This window comes from Panthera leo, chromosome B4, assembly GCF_018350215.1.
Source record: "Panthera leo isolate Ple1 chromosome B4, P.leo_Ple1_pat1.1, whole genome shotgun sequence".
Lineage (NCBI taxonomy): Eukaryota > Metazoa > Chordata > Mammalia > Carnivora > Felidae > Panthera > Panthera leo.
In genome coordinates this window covers 130,029,686-130,055,227 of record NC_056685.1, presented here as the reverse complement: position 1 = coordinate 130,055,227, position 25,542 = coordinate 130,029,686, and the positions used below count along the sequence as shown (strand labels likewise).

General features: G+C 50.4%; 1 protein-coding gene and 1 long non-coding RNA gene across 3 annotated transcripts in view; one reads left to right on the top strand and one right to left on the bottom strand.

Annotated features, from left to right (window-relative positions):
* Positions 1-25,542, top strand: part of CACNG2 (calcium voltage-gated channel auxiliary subunit gamma 2) — a 108,012-nt gene that overhangs the window by 26,020 nt on the left and 56,450 nt on the right. The gene's annotated exons all lie outside the window — the stretch shown is intronic.
* Positions 23,781-25,542, bottom strand: part of LOC122225080 — an 87,431-nt gene continuing 85,669 nt past the window's right edge. The window contains exons 3-4 of the long non-coding RNA XR_006205112.1: positions 24,566-24,695; positions 23,781-23,906 (exon numbers count right to left, since the gene is read on the bottom strand). This is a non-coding gene — a long non-coding RNA (uncharacterized LOC122225080). The remainder of the gene's footprint in view (positions 23,907-24,565; positions 24,696-25,542) is intronic.

Genomic DNA, 25,542 nt, shown 5'->3' with positions numbered 1-25,542 from the left:
CCACCCCCAAGCTGACAAATACCAAAAGCAAGAAGTACTTTATGCCGGGCACTGTTTTAGATGACCAGCTGCTATCACTTTACCTTGACCCTCACTCGCAACAACCCTTTGAGATGTTCCTATAATTAAACTTGTCATACAGATGAGGAAACAGGCTGAGGGAGACTCACAGAGCCCATCGGTAGTGAGCTGGGATGCAAGTCTGGCTCCGGAGTGCCCACCTGGAGCCTCTCCCTGCCTCTCCCCTGCAGCGCAGGGCACAGTGGGTCAGCACGTGGTGTAGGGACTCAAACTGCCCGCGTTCGATCCAGCTCTCTCAGGGGCCCGCCCTCGGCCTGGGCTTCCTCATCTGCAAAATGGGAATGAAGAGGGTCCCTATCTCAGGTGTGGTTTGAGCATTAAGAGTAAAATGAGTTCGTCCTGGGTCCAAGGTGAGGGAAGAGGTGAAGGAACTTTCCCGAGGTCGCCCCTCCCCCTGCTCAGAGATGCTAGAACCAAGATGGCGGCCTGGCCCCATGGCACCATCCGCCAGAACCGACGCCAGCCCGCAGCTATCAGCCTCCGGGAGGGGCCCAGCCACCCCGAGCTCCTCAGTCGCCAGGGCTGACCTGGCCAAGCATGGGCACCACCAGGCCTTTCTTGATCCTGAGGGAGGGACAGCCACCAGCTGCCCAAGCCCCACAACCCACCAGCAGTCAAGTGCATTTGCCTCACTCCCCGGCACATCCCCTCCCCTCCCCTCCCGATGCACACTGCCCTCTCCCTCTCGCCTGGGTGTTGTCAGCTCCTGGAAGTGACAGGTAGAGACGACATCTGCTGAAACTCCAGTGCAGTAAACCATAAAGCACACTGCTCAGGTGAGGGCTTGGCATGGAGACTGGAACCTCTGGGTAGAGTCCAAAGCCCTTGGTCCCCTATCGGAGCTCACCTACTCGGCTTTCTCCAGCGCCGCGCGGCAGAAGGGTTCCAGCCCTCTCTGCTCTCCCCCCGGCTCTTGGGATCAAACCTCCTCCTTCGCTTCTTCCCTCGCCCGCCTCTTCTTCCGCACACAGTGCTCTTGCCTCTTGTTTCCACGTGGAGATGCCTGTTCCACGGCATTCGAGAATCCATAAAAGGGATCCGTGTGTGTGCTGCAAGACGTTTTCTTCATAGGCGGACTGCTTTCCACGTGAAAGTTTTACCAATCATTGCCGTCAGTGGAGTTCAGAGAATGCCACTTCCGGTCTTTTCGACCTTCTCCGAACCCTTGCTGCCCACTCGGGCTGATCGATCGCCTTCTTTCCCATCACTGGGCCCCCTTCACCCCACTGTCTTGGTGTCTGCAGAGATTCATTACTTCACTCCTTCAACACGTGTCTGTTAAGGTCCCAGGATGTGTCCGGCCCCATGCTCGGGGATCAAAGCAGTCAGCAAGGGAGATGCCATCCTCCGCCCACGAAGCCTACGGTCCTGGGGTCTGCTTCTCAGACATCAATGTGCACAAGTCACCCAGGGTCTGGTTGAAATACAGACTCAGGTTCAGGGGGTCGCGGGCGGGCCTCTGCTATGCAGGGGTCCAGTGATGTCTGATGGCAGTGACGATATGGGAGGTACCATGTCTGCTGGACGCGTGGGGAAGGAGGACTGACCATGTGACCTAAGAGCTAGAAGGCAACCAAAACTGCTCCCGGGTTCAAGGTCACCCCAACAAGCTGGGGGAAATCTGACATCCTGAGACCCAGCTAATGGGAGCCACTGCTCTCTTATCCGCACAGAGCGGCACTGAAGACGGCCTGGTGGGAGCCGCCTCTATGCGTGTGGTTTCTCGGCCTCCTCCAGCTGCCTGGCCCCTTCCCATCTGTGCAAAAGGTTGCCCCTCCCGGGCCCCTTCCTGGTCTCCCCTCCACATGTTCCCAGTGTGGCTCTAAGTAAGGTCCGTGTCCCCTTGCCTCTCCTATCGAGGAAAGGTTTCTAGCTTTTCTGCGAATTTCATCTGCGTCCTTCTTCCCATGATTCCTTAGTGCCCTTCTTTCTTGCCTTTTGTTGGGGTTACGGCTGTCTTGCCCCTCTGAGCCCCGTCCGTACCCTCTTATCTCCGCATATACCTCTCTTCTCTTCAAAAAGGCTGGTCACTTTTCCCACTAGTGGAAGCTTCTTTCCTGGGTGAGGGGCTGGAAGAAACTGGAGTCCCCCCACCCTCCACAGCAGAAGCTCTGGGTTCCTGACGGCCTGGAAAAGAGACAAGAGCTTTGTCTTGCAGGACGTGGAGGCAGGGACTCCAGGCAGACCCTTGGAGCACACAGGCTCCAGTCACGTCTGCAACTTAGAGCACAAGTGTCCCAGGACACACGGCCAGCCCTTTCCCTTCGGCCCACAGGAAGGCTGGGAATGTACATGTGGTCAGAATATCCAAAAAAAAAAGCTGTCTGTTGACCAGTCTGCACTTTACAGAGCAGTGAGGTCCTGATACACAGATTTGCCTTAAGACGCCGGGGTTGGGGGGTGGGGGTGGCAGCTCTGAGCCTGTCTCTGGAACATGTCAGCCTGTAATCGCCCGTCACTCACAGCCCTCATCAAGCAAATGCCAATTGCAAGCAACAGGCCTCACGAAAGGGTATGAATTATTTAAACCAATCAGCTGTCAATAAGCGCAACAATTACGGGGGTCGAGTCCAAGGGGAAAGTGAAGTGGTATTTTTCAGCCTGCTTGCAGATTGTCAGATTAATTTTCACTTATTTATTTCTGACCTTACGGAAAACGTATTAGCACAAGGTCAAAACATTTCTTTCTTTCTCTATAATTTGAGAACGTCAGAAGCATAGACATAGAAACCTGTAAAGAACGGACACTTTTTGGACCTGGCTGGCGATTCCGGCTGCCCGGCCTGCCCTTTTCACAGCTGACTTAAACTTTGAGCCTCTGTTTCTCCTTCAGAGAAGTCGGTATGAGAGGGCCTACCCTGAGAGTGTTCCGGACCCTGAACTCGTTGTAGGTAGAGCCTATTTTAAAAGCTCAATAATTTGGCCACTATGATCATCATTCTTTTCGATTATCAGGTTGTGAAGTACAAACTTAAAAATAGATCCCTCCAAACACACCCACTAGTCAGAAGATGTTACGCCTATAGAACCTGTATTTACATGTCAAGGTGAATAGTTATTTGTAATTGATGTAACCTCGTATGTTAGGTCAAAAGTTGGGTTGTGGAGTTTTGAGCGTCAAATGATGAACTGCCCCGGATCGACTGGGTTTTTCCTTAAATTCTTTTTCCACGTTTGCCCTCCCATCGATAGTTAATCACCGTCTAGGCCAACACCCCGGTGCTGGTCACAGTACCTGGCACACGGTGGACTGTGTTTAATATAGGCTTATTATTGATTTTTTTTTTTTTTGGATGAACGAAGTGTGTAAGGAGAATCTTATAGTTAGATCAGTGTTCTATGGAGGCTGAGAGGCAGAGGGAGACCTGATCCCTGTATTCAAATGGCTTATAATCTAAGTATGGAAAGAACGTGATCACAGGAGCGTGCACGCACACGTACACTCATGCACACACACGTGCTCATACGTGCACACGCACACGCATGCTGGCGACCATTGGTCCGCCACAGAGTAAAGCAGGTGGTTTGGACTCCGAGTGCCACGAGAGTTCAGACAGAACTTTCTGGCAGAGTCGAGACTCCAGCCAGGCCTCAGAGGGTGCATGGGGGGGCGGCGGGGTAAGGACCCGAGGCAGGCCGACGTCACGGGGTGGGTGGGGAGGCAGGGAGCTGGATCCCCGTGGAGCTCTGGCTTATACCGAGGAAGCCACGTGCCCCCGCGTAGCCAGGACAATTTGTGGAGTGGGCAGGGGGAGCCAGGGGCGAGGAAGAAGAGAGGGCCGGGAACTCAGCAGAGGTAGCAAAGGCCCCGGAAGCAGCGAGCAATAGTACCATCTTCCTCCTGATTGTGCAGAGACCTGAGACGTCCGTGCGCCCGAACCGCTTAGAACAGTGCCCGGCACCAGGCAGGCGCTGGGCGGGCTTTGCCACTTGGTGGCCGTGGTTAACATTACCCTTGAAGATCTTGACAAGTAGCCACGTAGATGAACTGCTTTAGGAGGCCGAGTCTGGCAAAGCAAAAAAACCAAGATAATTACCAGATATTTAGGCCAGAAGAGAACTGATTAGCATAGCTCTGTAAGGCACACTTTAACAACACCCAGTGACCTAATTTCTCGAAGGAGAAACATGAACCCTCGCTTTATTCCTCCCTGATCCAGAGGCGATGTGATGGCAAAACACAGTATTCCCTCCCCAGGCTCTTCCTCTCAAAGGGTTTTGAACCAGGGAAATCATCTGAACAGCCTCTCAAGCTTCTGCGTGGACTTAACATTTCCCCCATCACCAGGCATGTGCTTATTTCATAATAATAACTGGTCGCAAGCGCTCCTTCTGGCCTGCACTTTCTCCCCGTTAAATGGCCAAATTCACCCAGCAGCCACTGCCTGAGGCGCAGTGCTACGTCCTGGACAGGACCCAGAGCTTAGAAACGAGGGCCAGGCCCTAACTGTCGAGTGAGGTCAAGGGCCACGGGAGCAGAACAATGAAATCAGTTCGAGGGACCAAACTCTACAGGGGGCTCAGCAGAGGCACAAAAGAGGGAGTCGTGAGTTCCAGGGTGGACAAAGGGGTCCTAAGCAGAGGCCAGATCACCAAAAGCCTTGACTGCCAGGCTGGGAAGTGTGGCTTTCCCCTGAGGGCAACGAACGAACGTTTTAGAAAAGGGAGGGGTATATGCAGCTTTAAAATAATGAGAGCAGCTCTTGTTAATTCAGCATCTACTAGGTGCCAGGTGCCGCTCTAAGTGCTTCATGCACACGGGCTCATTCTAGCTTCATGACTTGTGGGTGAGGAAATGGATGTCCAGAATGGGCAAGCAATCTGCCTGGGGTCACACAGCGTGGGAAGGGGCACACCAGGCTTCGAACGTAGGCAGCCCCAGGACCCACATGCTCATCACCAGGCTCTACTCTTACTAGAAAAATCACTCTGTCTGCATGTGACGGTGGGCGCTGGGAGGACAGGAGCGAGGAGGCGTTTGGAACAAACCCAGCAGGTCCCCAAGGCTTCTCTTGGCCAACACTTCTTCCCGATAAGGCGTCTCCTCCCACTGGCCCCTCTGCCCCGTCCCGGGGTCCTTCCGGTGGGACCTCCACCCCCAGCAGCCACCTGGGGGCATCCGCCAGGCCCTCCCCAAGGAGCCAGCCGCCCAGTGTACCCCCTCATCCGAGCTGAGTTGTAAAATCAGGAATCGATTTCTTCCGGGTCTATTCCCTTTACGTTTCAGCCTAAAACACATGCTTTTCTCCCTGGAAATTCCTATCTTAATTCTGCTTTCTTGTTCTGTAAACATTAGGAGATGATGCTTATGAGGAACTCTGTTTTATTACACTGCAGTCTAGCAAACATAATCGAATTAGGTGATGCTTTATTTGAGCACACTTCACCGGGTTCTTCCTCCCAGATAGCACCGGCCTCTCAGCTCGGGCTTCCTCGTGGCCTCTGAGCAGTGAGTAGAAAGAGAAAAGGCCTGGAAACCAAGCTCCCATCCTGGTCCCCCACCCTAGCGGGTGGCCTCAGACAGGCTGACCTCTGACCTGAGCTTAGATCCCGTGTCCGGAAAGTGAGGGTGCAAATGGTGCCCGCCCCCTCTGTCTTGTAACGTGGCTTTTGAGATTAACCTGCACCATCCTGGCCACTGGAGAAACTCGCCCAAGAACACTGGGATGAACATAAGCTCTGGGGGAACAGGAACTTTGGCGGTCCTTCCCATCACTGGATCCCCAGTGCCCAGAACAGTGCTTAGCACCGAGTGGTTTTCGGAATTTTTGAATGAATGAATGTCAAAATAAGCCTCTCGGTTTCTCAGCATGCGCACACGTGTGTGTGTGTGAGAGAGAGAGAGAAAGAGAGAGAGAGTGAGAGAGAAAGAGGAGAGAGAGAGAGACAGAGAGACCCTGCAACTTTCTTGGCTCTTCTATCCTTACTATAACACTTTTCAATTCTGTTGTGCGCTCTGAACCCGCCTTGCGATTCCTGACTCACTAGGTCTGTGGAATTAGGTCTGCACCGTGTCAAGTTACAGACCTTTTTGGCCCCCTGGTGCACAGCCCAGCCAGAGGGAAGGAGGGGTGGGAAAGAAGCGGTTGGCCAGGCAGTGCGGAGGAGAGCCCTTGGAGATGAGGGTGTTGGTTATTGGACGTGCTCCTTAATGGACTCAGGTGTGGCCCCTCCTAGGCATGATTTGTGCTCGTCCCTGCGACTGACAGCCTGGTTCCTTCTGAGCCTCTTCAGGGCATCGGTGCCCTTGGTGAGAAGCGGGCCCATGTGACTGAGGCCCGTGTCCTGAATTTCCCTTGTCATCCAGCCCCCCACAGATGGGGAGCTGGGTTAGGGCTGCCTTGTTCTTGCCTGGGACACAGCGGGTCCCCGTGACGTGGCTTTGCTGCACTCTGAACAGTATCAGGCAGTCATCTGAGGCGCCCAGGGATGCTGAGGACCGCGAGCAAGCAAACTCGTTGCATGTCTGCTTCCCACAGCTTGTGGGAGAGGCCCCCCTGAGACACATTAATAAAGATTAAAGGTCCTCCAGGCCCTGTGATCTTCGCCATGTCAAAAGGAAACAGTCACTTTTCCCTTCTCGTCGCCGTTTATTAATATTACAGGGCTTTGCTCTAAAAAGAAAAAAACGCAGGATGCTGGAGAAGATGGTATTCTGAAGGCTCTCACCCTTATATCGCTTTGTCATTTCTCTGTGTGCGTGAAGCACTCATCAAACCTCCAGTTTCTCTGATTTGGGGGCGTGCAGGGATCACTCTTTCCTCTACGTACCCCTTGGCCGAAACCAAAGACCTTCAGATTTAGGGGCCCCAAAGCAGACTGGGTCCACAGAGAGCAGGGCCGTCCAAGATGTCACCCGCGAGGGGGAAATACATCTCCCTGTCACTTCGGACGTTCTGAGCACTTCCTCCAGCCAGACCCTGGGAATAGGCACGTGTTGACAGATGCACCCAGGGGTCTGCTCTCCCGGGGCTTCTGTTCCGATCAGGACTTGCCTGAACCAGCCAGGGGGGATGGGAACCTGGGGTCCTTGATTGAGGTCTTTTTGGTTTTTAGCCATTATTATTCTCGAGACACATCCTGAGGGCCCACGTGGTGTAGGGCCCTGGGGCCATAGACACACCTAGGCCAGGGTCGCAGAACAGAGCCGAGTTAAAAAGGATGCGACTTAAAAGGGATGCGTTCCCAGCTGCCTTCTGGAGAGCAAACCTGAGTTCAGCTCCCGTCTCCCCAGCCACGAGGTGGAGAAAAGACCAACCCCACTGCAGAGGGGGCACGAACGGCCTTGCACGTGCCCGGGAGAAAGAAAGTGCTCTGGAGATTGAATCCATTGTAACTGTGCAGGGGGTGTGAGCCTGCGTCGAGGGGATGCCAGGCTACAGGAGCACCTACCTCTAGTGCCTTGGCAGGAGGGCTTCCTGGAGGAGGAGACACTTGAGCTGGGCCTTGAAGGACACACCAGATTGAGTCAGGCAGAGGTGGGGAAACAGTCACTGCAGGCAGAAGGAACACAGAGGCCAAGAGGCGTGGGTTCGCCCGGCGAGTTTGGGGAAATGTGAGGAGAGTAGAGGAAGGAGCAGGGACCGCGCCAGGAAATGGGATGAACGAGTAGCCCTGAGCAAGTTAGTGACCACTCTGTGCCTCAGTTTCTCCAACTGTCAGGTGAGGCTATTTATAGATGTGATGACATCACAGGGTGGCTTAGAATAGTGCCTTAGAATATAATTAATAAGCTGCCATTAATTCTCTGGTCTCACAAAGAGGGATATCATCACACCCATTTTTCAGGTGAAGAAACCAAGGCTCAGAACAGTTAAGGAACTTGTCAAGGCCCCACTGGGAGTGAGCGTGGAAACACTGCTCAAATCCAGCCAGTCTGAGTCCCCGGCCCATTAGGCCACTTGGCCTCTCATCCCAGAGGTGCTCATCCTGTGACAAGTTCTGGGCCAGGTCTCCCCCCCACCTAGGGGGCCATCAGTTTTGACGCCCATTTCCCTCGGTGACATGCAGGGGGGCTAGTTCCCAAAACAGGTTTCCAGTGGGGATAACCCAGGCCTTCACAAGGGGGACCCTAGTTAAAATTTAGAGATTTGGGGACAGCAGCATCACTGGTGAAGGGGCAGCTGCTCTTAAGCACAGACCCCGGCCAAGCCCCTGACACTCGAGTCGGTGCCGAGCCCCCCCACCCGACATCCTTCGTGGAGGGCAGTTATCAACCCCATTCGTAGACGAGGGCATCATAGGCACGGGAGAGTCCTCTGTCCCAAGTCACTCAGTTCAGAAGTGGCAGAGGTGAGATGCCACACCTCTTCTTCCCTGGAGATCACATGATCTCTGACAAAGGGGGCGATAGGTTTCAGCCTAAGGGGTGTTCTCAGGAGGTCAGCACCTGAATTTTGCTCAGCAGCCTGCAGGGAGGGGACTGGAGAGAGCCACACTCGAGCCAGGAATGGGCCTAATCGATGTGTCCACCCAGCTCCCTGTTCCATTTCTCGACACTGGATTTGGACGGGAGCCTCCACGCAATCCTGCTCTCACACGCAGCGCCTGGGAGCGCCGAGCACGAAAGCGATTGATTTCACGGTCACGGGGCTTATAGCCGAGGAACGCACGGCCCCGCGAAGGCCTGAGCTCCGAGAACATGTGCTAACGCTGACACAGGGCATCAGCATCGTGGCCAGCAGCTATTGAGTGCCCACTGTCTACCGAGCGCTGCACGGCACTTTCACTGTATCTCCCTTAATCCTCTAATCATCTTGTGCTGTGACCATCTCCATTTTCCAGATGAGAACACTGAGGCACAGAAAGAGTAGGTAATTGACTCCAAGGCGCACAGCTCAGTTAAACACTGGTAAGACATCTGATCCAGGAAACCCTGGGTGAGTGGGGAGTGGATAGGGCTCGGGATGCATTCCCTGGGCAGATGGCCTCTGTGTTTATTTCACCACCCACTGCCCAACTGTAGGTGCACCCACCATGGGGGGCCTTGTAGGTGAGAACCGGGCCGCATGCACTCTGCCCCTCTTGCCTGGGCAAGATGGGGGGCCCGGGCCGGCAGAAGGAAGGAAGCCACCACGCTGAAAGTGGCAACGTCTTTGTTTGTGTGGGAATTCGGTGCCATGTGCTCCGTTCGGCTTGAATCACGCTGGCAAGAATTCCAGGAGCAAAACGTGGAGTTTCCTTGTGATTTTCCCAGACAGAGAGTGAGAATGGGCTGGAACGAAAGCACTAGGAGGAAACAATGCCGGAACGTGGCAGATGCCTTGTGCCCCTCGCATCCAAGGGCCGCGGCTGCAGGGTAAATGTAGCAAACAGAAGCCGAGGCCACAGGACTCTGTCTCCCCCCACGGTGATTGTCCCCAGGCAAGGGCAGGGAAATTTCCTGTTCGATTAGGAAGGGAATTCGACAAATATTTGCTGAGCGGCCCGCATGTTATGCCAGATCCTGTCGTGGGCACCAGGGACGGGAGATGACTCAGGCTCATCCCTGCCCTGCAAGAGCTCACCGTCTGATGAGGAACAGTGACACATTAACACACAAGCACATACAATAAGGCAGCACAGCTGTGTGCTGGGTGATGAGAAGCAACTTGGGAGGCTGAGGCTTCCGCAGGTACCAGCCGCAGAGTCCCGAGGGGATTGTCCCCTTCTGGCTCCCAGAGGAGGCTGGGTAGTCAGACCACGCTAGAAGGTACAGGGCCACTGGGCCACTGTCCTCCCTGGAGCTCTGGTGGAAGGGAGCCAAGGCGAATGAGTCAGGCTCTTCTGGAGGACTGCTTACTCAGGCGGCCGAGGCAAGAGGAGCCGTGGGGGCCTCCTCTCGGGGCGGCAGGCTGGGGGAGGGGCAGCACGGGGAATTGGGATAGTCAAGGTTTTCCCTCTACCTGCTAGGTATTAGCAAACCGGCACAGGGGGGATTTGAACCCAAGTCAGTCTGGCGCAGAAAGCAAAGCCCAGCCCAGTCCATCAGAGTTCCACCTGTGTCCCCTTGTCCCCTCCCCGTCTCTCTCCCCCGACCCTGCCATCGACCCCCTCCCTACAGTGGCCCCTGGGTCCTGCCTCTCTGGTCTCACTCCCTCCCTCGCCTGACTGGTCTGCTGCTCCATAGGAAAGAGTGTAGCTTTTTGAGTCAGGAAGGCACAGCACACCCTTACTAGCTGAGTGACCTTGGGCAAGTTACTTTAACCTTTCTGAGCCTCAGTTTCTCCCTTGTAAGATGAAGACCTGGGGGGCCTCTAGGAAGCGAGGCTTGTGGAACGTCAGCATACAGTTCTCCGCAGAGAGGCCATCTGACCAGCGTTAACTCCCTTCCTCCTCTCCTTTTCTCCTCCTCGAGAAATGCCAGCGGGATCTCCGTGGTAGATGGGCTTCTGCCCACGCCCTCTCCCACACGGCCCCACCCCGGCCTCTTTTCCGAGAAAAGTCAGGTTGCTGTCTAGGACCTCCCCATCGAAAGGATGGGACCCTGCCTTCCCGTTTGCCTTAACAATGCGTTAGGAGTCTCTCAGTGGGACTCTGTCTACACCTACTGGGAAGCTGTGGGTATTTTCCGTCCCCCATCATCTCTTTCACTCCCAAAGGCCCGAAGTTTCCTACCCACCGGGCAGGGTGGTATTTCCTCTTCCGACAGGAGCTCCTCTCTGGCAAAGCCACGCGCTAGGGCAGAAAGGGCGTGCATTTTGGAGAAACACCTTGCGACTCATTCTCCCCTCTGCTCACTCCTGTGACATGCAGACCCCTTCCCTCCCTGGCAGTCACTGCTGCTCCCCCAGCCCAGATGCATCCCCCACTCAGCCCTTCCCACGCTGGGCTCTATCTTATCTCTGTCCCTGACCGCCCCCCCTCCAGCCCAAGGAGAGCCCACCCCCAATTCTCTCCCCATCACTGCACCTTGACCGCTTCCTCTGTGGCACTATCCCAGCTGTGATTATCAGCTCTGCTTTGTTCACTGTCAACGTCCGCCGTGGATCGGGAAGCTCCATGAGGGCAGAACATTCCTGCTTTGGCCACTGGCCGGGTACCCAGTACCCGGGCAGGGTCTGGCACACGATAGGCCCTGGGTATGAATGTGCTAGAAGAAGGAAGGGACCAGATGAGAGATGGTTGATGAGGACAGGCTTCAGTCTGAACTCCGTCCCGACACTCGGAAGCTGCAAGATAGTAAATTATCTAGCTTCTGAGCTTCATTGTCCTCATCTGTAAAATGGGAACAGTAATAACCATTCCAAGTATCTTTCTTGTGCTCTCAGACATGAAATGCTCAGTACGTGGTGAGTGTTTCTTTCTGCTTGGCTTACCTCCCCCCGCCTCATTAACAGTCTGCCCAGTAGTGCCCACCCCTCCCCCACTTTTTTGGCAAGGACAGCATGTCCCCTCATGTTACGGGAGGGACCTTCCCTGACCGTGGTTCTTGTCCTGGTTTGAAATCCACAGCCCGGGGCCCGTCTTCCTCCCAGTAAATGTCAGAGTATTTTCCCTTTACACCTGCCCGCACTCAACTTCATGGGACATTTTTTTTGGTTCGCTCCTGTGGCTTTGTGAAGTCTTTGTTCTTATTTGCTGCGTTTGTTCTGTAAGGATTCCCAGGGACCGTGCTGGCACCCTACTGCAAACCAGGACATGCTGTAATACTCCATCATAATACACTTACATATGACAGCCCAAGCGGGACATCTGGACGGCCCCCTAGAAATGACAAGTCTATGGGCTCATTCCCCGCAGGCACAAAGTCCATGCCAGTCCCTGGTCTCACTGAATCTCTGTAGGGCCGTGGGCACTGAGAGCAGTTGGAAGAGGACAAGAATTTGAGAATTGCTTTGTGCCCCCGGGCACCAGAACCATACCAGGATTTCACCATCTGCCTGCTTCATTAGGGTCCCAGAGATCTCTGCGCCAGCTTGATATTCTGGAACCAGAAGCCTCGGCTCCCTGGGTCAGGGCAGAAGAAATACACAAACTTTAGGACATTCTTCCTTGTTACAGCACTGCCCATCCCCAGGCCAATCTTATCATCCAGTAAAAAAAAAAAAAAAAAGGTCTAAGATTATGAAAATGAAAAACACTGTACAAGTTGAAAAAACATTCTAGGCACAGACTATAAATCCAATGTCTAGTCCCATAAGCTCCTCAACCCAGGGACCATTCATACAACTGCAGGCAATTCCAGCCCAGCGTCCCCCAGCCTGACTTCTGGAGCAGCCTCCACACCCCTCTCCCCACCCCCATCCCCCCCCCCCCGCCCCCCAGCGGAGGCTTCCTGAACCCAGACTATGCTCCTCTGTCCTTGACACATGAGCCAAACGTGTTCTCCGGGACCAGAGTCTTTTGCTTTGAGGTTCTGTGTATCCCAAGGTCTAACCGCAAAGCATAATCTCCTTTCCGCACGCTGTTGGGACCCTAGACATGGACGCCTGGGTTCTCTTTGCCCAAAGCTACTTGATCTCCCTTAAAGAAGGCACCAAGGCAAGAATTCAGCACTAATCCTCCACGACTAAGCCACAGACGTTCCACACACATACACATACACGGTCATCTCGCCACGAGGTTCGTGCCACACGGTGCGGCCCCCATTATCCACAGTCGCTGTCCGGCACTTCTCTGTGCCAGGCGCTGTGCCCCGCGCTGGGCTGCAATGGTGGGCAGAGCAAACGAACGTCCTCCCCCTCGTGACGCGCCCTCATGCTACAGGAGATAGACAAGAAACAAACAAAAAAGCAGAATATAGGTCAGATGGAGGTAAGTGCTCTGGAGAATTCAATAGGGAAGGAGGCCGGGGACGGGCAGCCAGGGGAGGAGCAATCTGAGTAGGGAAGGCCGGAGAAGGGAGGCCTCAGTGGGAAGAACATCAAGGAAGTGAGGAGAAGAGCCACATATCTGGGGCAGAGCCTCGTGTGGCAGGAGAAACAGGAATGTGCTCTATGCATTTGAGGAAGCGCAAACAGGCCAGAGTTCCCGGAGTTAGGGGAGGCTAGGGAGGCAGCAGGGGCCGGACTGAAAGGACTTTCTTTGACTTTTGCCTTGAGCACAGTGGAAGCCTTTGGAGGGCTTTGAGTGGAGGAGGGTAGTGATCTGGTTGGTGGGTGGGGAACAGACCACAGGGGCCAGAGTGGAAGTAGGAAGGCCAGTCAGGAGGCCATTATACCAGTCCCAATGAGCGAGGACGCGGCTTACACTGGGGGATGGGGAGGGTGATGAGAAGTGGTTGGATTTGGGCTGTGTGTTTAAGGTAAAACCAACAAGATTTGCTGTGGATTGAATGTGGGTTATGAGAATAACACGAGTCAAGGATGAGTCTAAATTTGGGGGCCAGCTTAGAATCATGAGCACACACACCAGTACGCAGCCTTTCCAGTCCCTGAATCATTTATAAGAAAGTCAATTGCAAGAGCCCAGCACCATTTCCTGGGTACGTTCAGCTCCTAAGTTAAATTAGTTCCCAGAGGTAACAAGTTAAGAGTCTATCTGTCAGACTGTTCCATCCTATGCTGCTTGAATGTTTCCGGTAGCCCTTGGTGTGGACCTAGCTAAAGAGAGATCTGGAAGTCTTAAGTAAATCACGGCCATTGGTAAGCCTCCTTCATTTGTTCAAAAAACATGTACTGATTATGTGCCAGCAGGTATGGTCTTCGCTCTGGGCTGAATCTATAAAGAACAATAAAACATAGCTGGTCCCTATCCTCCAGAGTCTTCTGGCCAAGGAAGGGAGACAAAATGTAAACTGTGAATTACCACGTCGAGGGGAGTGGGGTACCAAAATAGGACCTAACCAAACTGATGGCCAGGACGTCAAGAAGCTAGCAATTGCTGAAGGGGTGGAGGAAAGCTTCACTTGGTCCAGACTTGAATTACTTAACCAAGACCTCGGGTAGGAGCACCAAAATTGTCCTTACAGGAACTATTCTGTCATAAACGCATGCACTTGAGGAGTCCTAAAACATCATAAAGCTCCAAGTGGCTCAACTCTGCAAAAAAAAAAAAAAAAAAAAAAAAAAAAAAAAGTCACATCTTAGTCAAGGAGTAATTAAAAGAATTCTAATCCAATGTCTACTCCTGATCCCTAAAGAACACGAATCCCTAGAGACGACCCAATTCCTAACCCACAGAAACAGCTCTCACTTCTTTTGCCTCCTACACCAGACCCCAGAAGTCTCTGGCCCAGGCCCCAGCATTCTGGCCTCTCCTCTCCCCAGCCACAGCTGCCTTAAGTCGTGATGCACTCAGGTTCCCTCGCTATTCCTCCCCCCACTTTCTGCCTGCCTCTCCGCTCCTCTCAACTGTTTCCTCGTCCTGCACAGTAAGGATCCACAGGCCAGTCTGGCAAAGGCTGGGTCTTTCAACTTTTCAAAAGAAGCCAAATATTCAGTTTTTCATGTGAAACCTCCCAATTTATCCATGTTAGCAACTCATCCACATTTTTAAAAGAAAAGAAAAAAAAAAAAGGAAAGAAATACCATGGGGACCAACTTTGTGTTTGCATAACAAAAGATTTCTGCAGACAGCCCAGCCCCCCTGCCCTGCAAGGGGGCAACTTTGCCTCCTGGCCCTACCGCTTGCTTAACTTAACGCCAGGAACATGGCCTGAGGCTTGTCTGCCTCCTCAGGACTCGAGTGAAAGTTAACTAGCCATTGAAGACCCGACCTAAATTAATTGCTCAGCAGGGCATCTTCCCCACATTCACTCACTTGAGCAGCATTACTGAGCACCTGTCGTGTGCTTGCTGACTACCCGCTGGGCAGAGACCTCAGAGGTGCAGTCCCTGCCCTTGTAACCCTACAATCCTGTGGTCGAAGGAGGGGAGAGGGGGAAATGGGTGATGGGCATTGAGGAAGGCACTTGCTGGGACGAGGACTGGGTGTTGTACGTAAGCAATGGATCATGGGAATCTACCCCCAAAACCAAGAGCACACTACACAGTATGTTAGCCAACTTGACAATAAATTTTAAAAAGAGAGAGAGAGAGAAAAAAAAAAAACAATCAAGAAAACACATCCGGGCGCCTGGGTGGTTCAGTTGGTTGAGCTTCCAACTCTTGATATTGGCTCAGGTCAGGATCTCAGGGTCATGAATGGAGCCCCGAATTGGGCTCCACGCTGAGCACAGGGCTTGCTTGAGATTCTCTCTCCCTCCCTTTGCTCCTCTCCCATGCTCACGCTCTCTAGAAAAGAAAAGAAAAGAAAAGAAAGCACACCAATCATTGTCCAGTTGCTGCTATCGTAAGACTTACAGAGAAGGAGTGTGTGGAGGGTGCCTCTGTGGTAGCGAATAATGGGGAGATTTAACTCAGGGGTTCAGGAAAGGGATGAGAGTGAGCAAGAGCTAGAGGGAGTGAAAGGTGTTCTGGAAACAGGGGACAGAAGGGTTTGCATGCAAACAACAGTGTATTTGCAGGGCCAAAAGGAGGCCCAAGAGGCTGCATTGCCAAGACGGAGGGCAGGATATGGCAGAAGAGGCAGACAGGGCGAGCTTGAGCAGGCCCTTGAGGTCATGCCAGGGACTTTGACCTTTATCCTGGGCTCTACGGGTAGAAGGTAGCAACTATGGGGAGTGGTTGGAGGGGACATATGGGGACGATGGAGACCAGTTAAGAAGCACATTACAAGGAAGCACCCAGGTAGTTTGGCTGAGGGTGGTACTGAGAAAATGGAGAGGAGTAGACAGATCTAAAATATATTTAAGGAACAAAACGGATGGAACTTGCACGTGGGAGTCCAAGGAAGTTGGTAAGTGTCAAGGGTGACTCCCTTGATTTCTGGCTGGTGTAACCAGGACTCATTTACTCACAAATATTTCTCTCTTTTTTTAATGTTCTTTTTATTTCTTTCTGAAGGAGAGAGAGACAAAGCACGAGCAGGGGAGGGGCAGAGAGAGAGGAAGACACAGAATCCGAAACAGGCTCCAGGCTCTGAGCTGTCAGCACAGAGCCCGACAGGGGGCTTGAACCCATGAACTGTGAGATCATGACCTGAGCCGAAGTCGGACGCTCAACCGACCGAGCCACCCAGGCGTCCCACAAATATTTCTTGAGCATCTGTCCTATACATAGCTCTGTTCTAGGTCTAAGGTTACAGTGATGGACAAAAGGGGTGAGGACCCCTGCCCTTGTGGCTCAGTCCCCAGTGGGGATTGATGCAACAAAAGAAGTCAAAGATATAGCATGTTGCTAAGACCAGCTACATAATTTGTGGGACCAAGGTCAAAATGAACTTGCAGGGTCCCTTGTTTAAAAATAGATATCTTGGGGTGCCTGGTGGCTCAGTTGGTTAAGCGTCCGACTCATCATCTCAGCTCAGGGCTGGATCTGAGGGTGGTGAGCTCAAGTCCCATGCTGGGGGTCCATGCAGGACATGAAGCCTACTTAATTTAAAAAATTAGAAAGATACTAATGGAATCAGAGTCGGCAACACGGAGCACTAAGCCAAGCACAGACTCCTTCTAAGCACAGGGTGGACACCCATGAAGCGAGCCCTACACATTGCAGAGACAAGTTCTAAGGAGAAAAGTACACTGGGGACATGGGCTAGAGTGTTTCTGGGGAAGGGAATTTGCAATATTTCATAGAATAGACAGGGAAGGTCTTAGTGGGAAGGAATGTTTGAAAAACTACCTGAAGGAGACGAGAGACCAAATAATATCTAGGAAATAATAAATACATAAATAATAACTATCTAGGGAAGGTGTTTTTGGTAGAGGAAACAGCTAGTGCAAAGGTCCTGAGGCAGGAGTGTGCCCGCTGTGTTGAGGAACAGCAGGAGGCCAGTGTGGCTGAAATGAAGCAAGCAAAGGAGAGAGGGCCCATTGGGAAATCTTTGCAGGGAAAATGGTGGTTAAGATCAGGAGGATGTGGTAGGAGGAAAGGACCAGACTTGCGTCAGGACTTGCTGATGGATGGGATGTGCCTGGGATTGAAGGGAGGAGAAAGGAGCAAGGACAATCCCCTGGATTCTGCCATGAGCTGATGGACGGTGTGGACGGGCCATTTACCCAGACAACGAAGGAAACATTAAAATTTCAACTGGATAAGGAAATGTTGTTGGATAAGGGGTTAGTTGGACAGGGAAGTGATGAATGGATGTTTGCCCCGGGATCCCAGAAATGGAAACGCAAAGAAGGTGATGGGAAAGGGAGGCAGTTTGAGCAGAAGGAACCACGTTCCCGGCATGGACTTGCGGGGGGCGCTCTGAGCAAGGTTGTGTTGGACAGAAGGTGTGAGGGGTGGACGGCAAGACAAACCAGAGACGCCAGCGGGAACCTAGTGAGGGAGGATGCTTGTTTCACATTCCCAAGAGCGCTGGGCCCTAGGACATTTCCACATAGATGGTTTCTGGGCTATTTATTTCACCGATACAGAATCATCACTGTACAATTGTACGGTACTGTTTTTTCTGTTGCTTAATTTGGAAATCATGTGCTCTTTTTAAATTATTTGCATTCAATTATGGACCTCTTGGACACCTGCCACGGTGTGCTGGAATTATTTTATAAAGGGCTGAACTTATACTGGGAAAAATATCGCATCATTTCTGAGGTTGATACCAAGGATTCGCCGAGAGTAGAGCTGGGTGATGCACACCTTCCCAGCAGCTGGGAAGCAGACATTTGAGCGTATAAATTTCTTCCTTGACTCCTACTTTATTAGACAAAGATCTTAAATTTATTCTAGAGTTACTCATTCATTCAACATTTTTTTTTCTAAATCCTTATGTTGTCCCAGGGGATTCTAAGCTCTGGGAATAGAGTGGGGAGCAAACAGCAGACCCAGCTCTTGCTCCCATGGAGCTTAGACATACACCCCCACGCACACACCCCTACAAACTATGTTGGGAGGAAGGTAAAAGGCCTGGGAGTTAGAAAGAGTGTGTAAGCAAAACTTTAGCTAGCCCGGGGAAGCTGGGCTTTAAGGGATGACATGGTAATCAGGTGAAAAGTGAGGAAGAAAAGAGTATTCCAGGCAATGGCAACTGCATGTGCAAGGGTCCTGAGGCAGGGTGGGGGTGGGGGGACAAATTGAGATAATTAAGAACCAGGAAGGCTAAAGACAGTGAAGCAAGACTTGTGGAGGGAGAGACAAAGGCAGATGGTTATTTCATTCCTTAAAGCAATGAGAGCCACTGAAGGGTCTTAAGGATCCCATAATCAAGATGATAAGACTTGCATTTTAAATGACCCCTCTGCTACAATGAAGATGAAGAGGTAAGAAGGAGCAAGAATGACTGCGGGCAGACCTGAGGGGGCCACCGCAGCTGTGCAGGTGAGAGACGGTGGTGGCCCAGGCTAGGATGGTCAGTAGGGAGGGAGAAAAGTAGAAGGATGTGAGAGGTAAATCAATAGGACTGAATGCAGTTAAGTAAGTGATGGCATCTCTAAGAATTTTAAATGAAGATCTGCCAGGATTATTTGACTTATTGATCATTTGCAACATGGCTAATCCTCTAGGAACAAAAGCCATCGTGAGCGGACGTGCACGGGACGGTTTGGATAAGTAGTGTCATTATCTGCCCCCTGCCATCAGCCCACCATACCAAGGGCTACGAGCAAATATAAAATTAGAGTCCCTGCCCTCAAGAAGTAAGCCCCAGGTCATTCATTCATTCTTTTCTTTATGGATTAGTGTGTGAGAAATCTCATCACCTACAAGATACTAGGGGACCCTGGAGCAGAGAAAGTCAGTGTCTGCAGCTGGCAAGGTAGCAGAACATGGCAGGGATTGTCGATGAGAATTCCAAACTCAGTTTAGAAATTCGCAAACGAGCAGAAAAGTAGAACATCCACGGGGTGTATGGTGTGGCTGGAGATCAAAGGGCCTTCTGAGGAATAAGAAAATGGCCATTAGTCCAGGTATGGATTTTACACTTTATTCATGTAAAAGAGGCAATTATTTGCTCCATTTTACAGACTAAAATAGGCTTCTTAGATTTTATGGGATTTTAAAAAACAAATATAACTGATTGCAAATCAATTTTTGTGAGGCTATAGATAAAACTTGGCTGAGGAGTCGCTAATGGCAGCATTGATAGCATTCTTATCTGATGCAGATTTCATCACCATGTAAACAGCTCGCAAACAAGGTCTTGGGCGCTGCCTCTATATAATGCTAACTTTTAATTCCAGTCAGCTTTTTCTTTTTAGTACGTCAAGATTGGTATCACTAATCTCACACCTGAGTTAGGAAACAGATACATTAGAGGAAGGTGGGTAGGTTTCATATAGTGGTCAATCATACCCATAAAATAGGTATTTCCCTATAAACTCGGGGAAAGTAGATAATAAAGAAAAAACAAGTGCATGTATAACCATGGAAAGACATTTCTCAGATGTGAGCTTGCTATTAGTCATTTCACACAATGTAACAAAATAAAGCCAAGCCAAGACTTAGAGGCGCCCAACACAAAATTTTAATTGTTGGAGTTTACATGTATCCCTAACTTTCTTCGTTTCTCCTTCAAAATTTTATTTCAACCTAATGTTGCTCAACCTTTAGCATAAATTAATGGGAGGAGTGTTCTAGGCAAAAAAAAAAAAAAAAAACTCACCTGGCTCTATGTAGGAAATTTTGTATAGAAATATGTACTGGGGTTTTTTAAGTTTGGATACACATGATTGCTTCTTACAATGTTTCTTTCTTTTCACATTAGTTTCACTGTGGAAATAAGGAGTTACAAGAGAGAGAGGCACAAAAGCAAAAGAAGAAATCCTCAATGTACATTTCCCATTATGAGATTCCTGTAGCTCTGAAGATACATCTCCATAAAGTGATTTGACATCCATAAATGCCAATTTACAAAGCATTATCTACTATCATCAAGGAAAAAAAAACCCTATATTCTCCCTCTCTCCCTGCCCAATAAGTAAACTTTGCAAACAATTACAAGTACATGTAATCATAATACAGCAACTTGCATTTCTATAGCAACTTTCACTAGAGAATTTCTCAATGTTCTACAAACAGTAATTAATTAGACCCCCTAACAACCCCGTGAGGAGCCGAGGGAGGTGGGTACGCGCTGAACATCCCCCAACACAGACTCACTGCCACCTCTGGGGTGGATGAACAGCTGTTGTTTAAAAACTGTAGAGCAAACAGAATTCAACATTTTAGAAAATCATTGGACTCAGAAGTCCAAGATGCAAGAGGCAGTTGCATCTGGTGCACAGGCCTTTCGTGTTTCATGTAAATGTGATAGAGAGGGATGAGAGCAAGATACCATTTTCTATGTCATCTGCCATCACCGCATCCCCTAAGGCTGGATTCACCCAACGGCATGAAGTGACTCTGCTGGGTTCATCATCCCAGAAATGACCCCATTACCAAGCAATTTTGCTGTAAGAGATGTTTCTTAACAAACACACATATCGATCTTATTATTTTCCAGGCACTTTTTACAATGCTTAGTGACTTATAACTTATTTGGTCCTCACAGCAAATCTTCCTGGGGTATTATTATTATTAGTACTACCACCATTTTACAGGTGAGGAAGTGAGGCATAGAAGGTTTAACAAATTGGCCCCACGTCCCTCAGCTAGTGAGTTGCTGAGCCAATGCAGTCTGGTTCCAGAACGCATGCTGTACCTTTACCCTATGCTACCTCTACATAGGCATCGCCTGTAAATAAACTTGAACGTTTACAAATTGGCACATTTCCTCAACTTGGTCATGTAGTTTGTCTCCTATTTTGAGGAAGGGTTGATTTTTGTTTGTTTGTTTGTTTGTTTGTTTGTTTTTTCCACTCCTGTGGTTACCAGGAGTAGTGACTCAGAAGGCAAGCAGCCAATCTGGAAAGAAAAGGAAGAGCCTCTTGCTTCAGCACCTTGGAGAGCGCCCCCAACTGCTTACCCCAGCACTACAGCCCCTCTTTCAGACCTACTGAGGCTCTCTCGCAAGGCTGGAGCCTGAGAACAGGCAGAGCCAACCTAGCGGGGATTGCTTTTCACTTATTTCTGCCTTTATGACAACAGGAAATGGGTACAAGATTATCAGGTTAGTTTAGCCCGGGCCGTCCCGAACCTGGGACCTAACAGCTCTGGTTTTCCCATTCTTGGGATGTCTTGGGCCTAGAAGCTGATAAATTTCATACCCACTGTTATTTTCCCACTTCACACGGATGTGCCTCTCTCTTTTTTTCCTCCCAGATCTCTGGCAGGAGACCATCTCCCAGGGCAATTAGGCTTTTGCTCAAGGGCCATTCATGTACTTTTTCAGTTTGCCCTGAGGGAGAGACAGTGAAGTGGTCGACCCTGAATAACACAGGTTTGAACTGTGTGGGTCCACTTACGTACACACACACACACACACACACAGTACATGTATGTATACACACTTACACAGTACAGCATTGTAAGTGTATTTTCTCTTCCTTAGGATTTTCTTAACATTTTCTTTTCTTTAACATTTTCATTTCTCTAACATATTCCTCTTCTAGGAATACAGTATATAATACATATGACATACAAACTGTGTTAATCAACTGTTTATGTTATCAGTGAGGCTTCCACTCAACAGACTATTAGTCGTTAAGTTTCGGGGGAGTCAAAAGGTATACTCAGATTTTTGACTGCGTGGTTCAAGGGCCAACCGTACGTGGTTAAGGGCACTGGTTCTGAAGTTAGACTGCCTGAAAATTCACCTCACCTCTGCCACTTCCCAGATAAGACCTTGCGAAAGGTACACAGCTTTTTAAGTCCCAGTTTTTTCCATCTGTACAATGGGGTTAAGATGAATGATAGTTGAGTCAAAGGATCGTTCTAAGGCTTAAATAAGGTCATATGATTAGATAATGGATTTTATTATAAGAAGAAATAGGGAAAGTACCGATATCCCTTTCTGAACAAATGAGACTCGTGTGATGCATATACTTTCCCTCTCTACCTTGGTCGTCAGGGAGCTTCAGACCAAAGCTCCCACTTGGCATTAGCAGCTCGATAGGACCCTATGAATTGCCTAGTGGTATTTCTTCTCCTCTGATGCTGACCTTCCCTTCTCATTGACATATTATTTGATCCTGATATTTTTTTCTTTTTGTAATTTTATTGTCTGTGTCATTTCAGGTCACTGCATAAGATAGATAGACAAATGTGGATCGTTAGAATATAAGTCACAAGTGAGCAAAGAGTTTGGTCTGGTTTGTTTGTTGCTATACCCACAAAAGACTGGGACAGTACAAGTCAGTCGCATCTGTCCATAACTGATGCTTGGAGTAATCCCTTTACTTGGAGATACTACGGTGACTAACCGAGTAGCTTTGCATCGGCGCTGAGTTAGCTGGCTGCTACAAGTTCACTAATTATCTATGATTCCAAGAGCTCTTGCCAGGAAATGTTTCAGTGATGATGCTGTTTACAGTGCAGTCTATCTTTCTCGAGTTGTCTAAGGGCAGAAAATGAGGAAGCGGGATGGGAGGCTGGTCAGAGAGATTTCTCCTTATCAATATAACTAATCTTGGGATCTCAGCTGGTGCAGACCCCTTCCCAAAAAAAGCTAGCAGGGTTTGACCAATGGGATAGAAACAAGAGTAGTAAAATTAGTTGCGAAAACATGCCCTTCTGACTCAGAGACCCAGTGTGTGGGCAGAGCTGGGCCGGCTCCTGTGCCGGGGGAGATCCCCTGGGAAGGGCTGGATCCTTCCCTGTGACACAGTGAAAGGCTTCAGTGCTGTTGCTATTTGTGACAGATTATTAGACAATATGAATGCACCAGGGGGATGGGAGTGCGGGGAGAGACTTGGTCGAATCAGATCACAGCAGCTCACACTGCCTCCAAACCCTCATCAGCCAAATTCAACTCCAATTTAACTTACATTTCCTGAGTGCTTACTATACGCTGCGGCCAGGAAATTGCCGGATGCCGCAGGTTTCCAGGCATTTGGCTGTAAGAAAACAGAAAAAAAAAAAAAAATGGAAAAGATGCTCACACATTTCTCTCTCTCCTTCACTTTCTCCCCTCGGTCTGTTGGCCTTGCTCTTAAGATTTTAACACCCTCCCAAGTAGGAATCAGCTTCCCTTCTGATTTTTGGACGGCATCCAGCCTGCTCTCTTCTCTCTCTCTGCAGGGCATCATACACACAGCAATTCTAGCCAGGCAGGGAGCGCTTTTCTTTCCCCCACTTCAGGAAATCTTCCAGCTCTGGTCTTGTTACAAGAATCCTGCATTTGAAGTCTCCCTGGGAATAAACACACGTTTCTGATAACTCTAAAGATTAAGCCAATGAAATAAAAATTCATTTTTGAGACATAAACTGTAAATGACCGGGATTTTCCACGGAAATATTGGCACTTTGGTGGAGGCATGGCGGCCCTCAAGTTGATGGTCGTTTGCTGCAACGTGCCAGGCAGTCCTGCGGTCGTTCAATAGACAAGACATCATCAAATACCACATCTGAATTCTGTTCAGATTATTAGAATGAAAAGGGTAATTCAATTCAATTGCCTGGAGAATCATCCTACACAGGCATAAACAAAGCTGGCCAGAGGCAAAACTGCTTAGCAAGGGAAGAGTGGCTGGGGCCCTCAGCCTGCCTTCCTCCCCACCCCCCAGCTTAGTCCTCCCCTCTGCAGGAATCCCGGGTGAATTGAAATCAACGTGTTGCCCCTCCCAAGGGTATTTGCTTTTTCAGTGTTCTTTCTAGCTTGATAATGAAGGGATTAAAAAAACTCACCTTTATCAAACACCTACAATGGACCAGGCCCATTTTCACAACGTTAATCCCTGGACACACTCTGCACTTGTTCATTCAAAAACTACTATCTACACCCAGCCAGGCACTGTGCCGGGTGCCGGAGATCCAGCAGAGATCAAAGAGTCGGATCCTCCCCTCTCTGGGCTCTGCAGCCTGATGAGAAGAAAAAAAAGCAATAGACTAACAAATACATAAACGTTTGTCAAGCCCTGATAAGTGCTGTGCAGAAATATCCAGCAGGGGAAGGGGACAGGGAGCGCCCAAAAGGAAATGCCGTGAGAGATAGGGTGGCCGCGCGGGGACTCTCAGAGGAGGGGACAGTTGGGCAGAATGAATGAGCTATGCTGCTATCTGGGGGAAACACATTCCAGGTTGAGGGCCCAGGAACAGCATGAGCAAAGGCCCTGGGGTGTTCCCAGCAGGAGGCACATGTGAGGGAGCCGAGTGAATGGGAGAGACATGCTTTGTAGGCCAGGATGAGAGTTACCCACTCGGGGATATTGGAAGCCACTGGAGGGTCTAAGGAAAGCAGCGACATTGGAAGTTCGTTGACCTGGGTTTTCAGAGCAAGCTTCTGAAAGCTATATGGGGACAAACTATATGGGGAAAGCTATATGGTGCCTATATGGGGACAAACAGGGAGACAGAGGCCCGTCAGGAGACAGCAGCAGTAACCAGTCACTGAGGTGGCCTGGACAAGAGCGAACCAGGGGGCGTGATGCTGAGATGTCAGGTCCTACCCTCTCTTGTGGAGACGGGGGTCCCGGTCCGGCAAGTGAGGAAACAGAAGTACAGCGAGGGTAGGTAATTACCCATGGCCGGGTGATTGCTGAGAGTCCCACAGTCTGCCCATTGCAGAGGCCTGGCTCTCTTTACTCTGCCACAAGCTTCTCTGTTGCCACGCAGTGAAAGGTACTGCTCCCTGGCGAAGGCATTTGAGTCCTCAGAGAGCAGAAAGAGGGATTTAGGGAGGTTGGAGATTTTTCTGGGCCCTTGTCATCTCACTCCAGCCCTTGCTTCGGCGGGGTTCCACCAAGTCTTAATCATAACGGTCAACACGTATCATGTTAGCACTCTGGACGTGGCAGTGTTCTAAGGGCTCCCCCCTTGTTATTGCAGCGATCCCCATAATAGCTCCCAGGAAGGAAGGAAGTACCATTATCATTCCCATTTTACAGATCGGGAAACTGAGGCTGAGCTGTATTCATCAGTCCAAGATGACAGAGCTGGAATGTAGATCCCGGCGGTGAGGTTCCCAGAGCCCCAACCCTTCAATATCCTGCCACTTCTTCCTTGAAGAGATGTTTACTTTGCAGTGTTTTTCTACTGAATTGTGGACTTAGAGACTGAAGTTCACACCACTGATACACGTTGAAACTGGCCCCCACTGACATGACCTTGGGGCACATTGGAGAGAGTGTCCACCAAGGCCCCTCCTCAAGGGCACTGCCAGGATGGAGGCCACATGAGGTGGCCTCCGGGTCCCCATCCATCTCCAAGTCGTTGCTAAGTCTCGTATCTCTGCCTTGTCCATCCTGGGTACAAGTCTCCAGGAGGTTGGGAGGGGAGAGTAGTGATCAATAGAACCACAGCTGCCAACTCCTAATTTCATTGGATGGAAGACAGAGACGCTTCCAATCCTCCTTTCTTCCGAGTTTTGAGAGGAAAGGGGAAACAGAGGTATAGGTTTGGCAGCTGGGTTGGGGTGGGGGGGGAAAGGGGACAGCATGGGAACAGGGACGAGAGTGGGGGAGGCGTGGTGCATTCGGGCTTTCCAAAGACAAACTGA